Genomic DNA, 3,770 nt, shown 5'->3' with positions numbered 1-3,770 from the left:
TTTTGCAAGACCCTTCGGTACGTTTTTATACGTGCAGTAATGAATCTAGCTGACTCGTGCACAACGGGGCCTAACCCGTGACCCTGCACAAGGAATGTTTTTAATCCAAGGAGTCGAATTTCCCATGGGCCAGAGTCACTATTCATGAAAGTCCCAGAGGCTAGTAGCCTCGACGTACAATTTAATCTGTATTTGTCCATGATTAGATGTGCGGGATGGCTAGCACAACCCTTCGCCAATGATGGATTAATTAGGCTTAAATAGATTCGTCTCGCGATTTAGCCTATGGGTTCTGCTATTAGTTTTTTAATTAGCTCATATTTAGTCCTCCTAATTAGCATCTGAACGTGTGATGTGACAGGGCTAAAGTTTAGCCCCTGACATCCAAACGCCCCCTAAATTGTTTTCCGGTACAAAATGGTACCTCCAGTAAGAACACTGAAGAAACAAGGAGTAGATACAAATCAAGGATGGGGGGGCACGTTTCTGTACGTCTCACGTTATAAATTAACCATCAAATCTAGGGCCAGTATGGCCAGACTCCTAGTGCTCCGGCTCTAGCCATTGTAGCTGCGCAGTGGTGCCAGATGAGCCGGAGCCCGGTGGAGCCACAAGGGCTCCTCCGACGGCTGTGAGAGAGGGAGAGAGAGGACTTAGTTCATGTTTAGTTCCCTCCAAAATTCCAATTTTGACACCATGCAAAAAGAAGATTCTCCATCACATCAAACTTGCGGTACATGCATAGAGTACTAAATTTAGACGAAATCAAAAACTAATTGCACAGTTTTGTTGTACTTAGCGAGACGAATCTTTTGAGCCTAATTAGTCAATATTTGGACAATAATTCACAAATACAAACGAAATGCTACAGTTGCACATTTATGGTAAAATGCCAATTTTGCCACTCCCAAATTGGGAACTAAACAAGGCCTTAGGTGAACGGTATCGCAGTACCGCTACAGAGATCCGTCAGAAGGAGCTAGAGCCCGGAGAAGCTGCGCCAAACGCGCCCCTAATAAAGCAATTTGAAAATTACTGTTAGTACTTCATGCTCGAACGCTAGTAAGGGGGTGTTTGGATACGAGGTGTTAAACTTTAACACTGTCACATCGGATGTTCGGATGCTAATTAGGAGAACTAAACATGAGCTAATTATAAAACTAATTGCAGAACCCTATGCTAATTTGCGAGACGAATCTATTAAGCCTAATTAATCCATCATTAGCAAATAGTTACTGTAGCACCACATTGTCAAATTATGGACTAATTAGGCTTAATAGATTCGTCTCGTGAATTACACTCATCTGTGCAATTAGTTTTATAATTAACCTATATTTATTACTCCTAATTAGCATCAAAATCCGATGTGACGGGTGTTAAACATCCTATTGCCAAACAGCCCCTAAATCGAAACAGCTGCACGTACCGTGAAAAGCTTTTGTGGAAATGTTTCAAGAAAAAGGCAAAAGGCCGTGTGTTATTGGAGAAGTAAATACTGCTTGACTCTTAACGGAAACATTAATTTCAACATTTGCTGATTGGACATGTCAGAACTCTACTCATTTTGGAAAACTATTTAAGCCTTGTTCAGTGTACTTTTCATGATATACTGCCCGAACCCGCATAATGAGGACTAAGTGGTATTTGGATATATCAACGGTCTTCCAAACATAGCTTTCAACACTAATTTCTATGTAATATATTTATAACATGATACAAAAATATACTATTACGCAATTACTTATGGTAAAAATCTACTCGGATCTTTTTTTGAATATCCCAAATTCAACACACAAAAAATATTTTGTAATTAACATGTATAATGAGTGACTGCAAAATCCCCAAAGCATGATTTATTTATGATTGAAGGGGAGTATATTGATCAAGAATATGGAACATATTTTCTTTTGAGAAAAGAATACAATGCATAATTTGTTGGGAAAAAATGTTTTGCTGCTATGAGCAGTCCACTCTCTCGGCTTGACCTCCTGAACAAGATTATCGGCTCAATTTTCTCCTTCAGACCATTTCAACTGGTCTAATATATCCCTAATAAGATTTGTATTTTTTTCCTCCATGAATAAGTTGAGTTTTAAATTCAAATTGTGGAGTAACAAAAGGACATGATATCGTTTATTCAAAAAATACGTTGAGAATTATGTTTTTAAGTATTGGCCATAATTATTAGAAAAATAAGACTTTTGTAAGGATAAAAACACGCAGTGTAATTTTGAATGAAGGGGCAACCGGCACTAACTCCATACATTTTAAAATGTACGTCGTTTTAACTTTTTTAGATACATAGATTTTAATATGCATGTAGACAATCTATGTATTAAAAATCCAAAATGACATATATTTTAAAATCGAGGGAAGTAATTTTAAAGCCGGTCATATATTTCTAGTTTCTTGTTTAGATACAAACAGTTATGCTACGTTTAAAAGTAGTAGGGTCTACCGTCGCGACTATACATCGCATACGTGATAAAAAAAATTATTTATCGCCTGAAGACATGCCTTCCGCTGCACGCGTCGAGAGTTGCATACCTGTCGCACACATTTTCTTTTTCTCGCTAATATTAGCCTATGTAGCCACGCTATGCTGATTCGCTTTCTTTTGCAACGTTCCTGTCTGCTTCCTGCTTCCGATGCTCCCACCTTCTTTTTTCTTCTTTTTCATCGGCGTTTGGTATTATTTTACCTTGTTAATTTTTTTAGCTTACAACATTGTTTTTTTCCTTTTTGTATTTTTTCTATTTCTTTTTCGTTACTTCTCATTTTCTTTCTAATCTGTATTATTTATTTCTAGATTCATTTATATAGGACCGTTTTCCTTTTTTCATTTTATTTTGGGAAACGTATGCATTTTTTCTATTTATCTATGAATATCCATTATTTATTTTTTATTAATTATATTTTTTTAAAATAATTTTGGATATTTTTCCCTTGAATTATAATTTACATTTTTAATTTATATCATCCATCATTATTTTCGTATGTAATTAGAAGTTAACAAATCTACATTTTATTGTCCCATAATAATACTGCTTGATCAATTAGTTGGTGATGCAAACCGATTTATTAATTTTACGTACTAACTTGTTCGTCACATATACATATTTTGTTCATCCTCAAGAGATAATTTGTTCGTCTTCAAAGAATAATTTATTCACTTTTCAAGAGTATTGTTCGTCATCTGTACATATTTGTTCTTCTACAAGAGTAATTTGTTCGTTTTGCAGAATAAGTTGTTCGGCAGTGTCAACTTATTTGCTCGTGACGTTCAACCTTTTGTTCGCAGTATATTATTATTTGTTCGTCATGTTTAATCTTTTGTTCCTGGTGTCGAAGCATGTGTTCGTAGTGGTCAAAAATTAATTTTTCTATATTTTTGAAAAGTGATTTTTAAAATATTTTCTAAATATAGTCGAGTGTGGTCTTGTTATAACAAATGCAATGGTGAAATCGAAATTTAATTTGGATACTCAGTTTAGGATTTATGACTTTTTTAGTTTTGGATTTGCATGGACACGTGCGATCTCATTATTTTTGTCGGGTCTCTCATTCTCTCTCATCGAAATGCAACACAAACAACCCAAATAACTGGGGATGTTTGGATACCCCGCTAAACTTTAGCACCTGTCATATCGGATGTTTGATACTAATTAGAAGTATTAAATATAGTCTAATTACAAAACTAATTGCACAGATGGAGTCTAATTCGCGAGACGAATCTATTAAGTCTGATTAGTTCATGATGATTGACAATA

The sequence above is a fragment of the Setaria italica genome, chromosome VI, assembly GCF_000263155.2.
Source record: "Setaria italica strain Yugu1 chromosome VI, Setaria_italica_v2.0, whole genome shotgun sequence".
Classification (NCBI taxonomy): domain Eukaryota; kingdom Viridiplantae; phylum Streptophyta; class Magnoliopsida; order Poales; family Poaceae; genus Setaria; species Setaria italica.
This window is presented reverse-complemented; position numbering follows the sequence as displayed.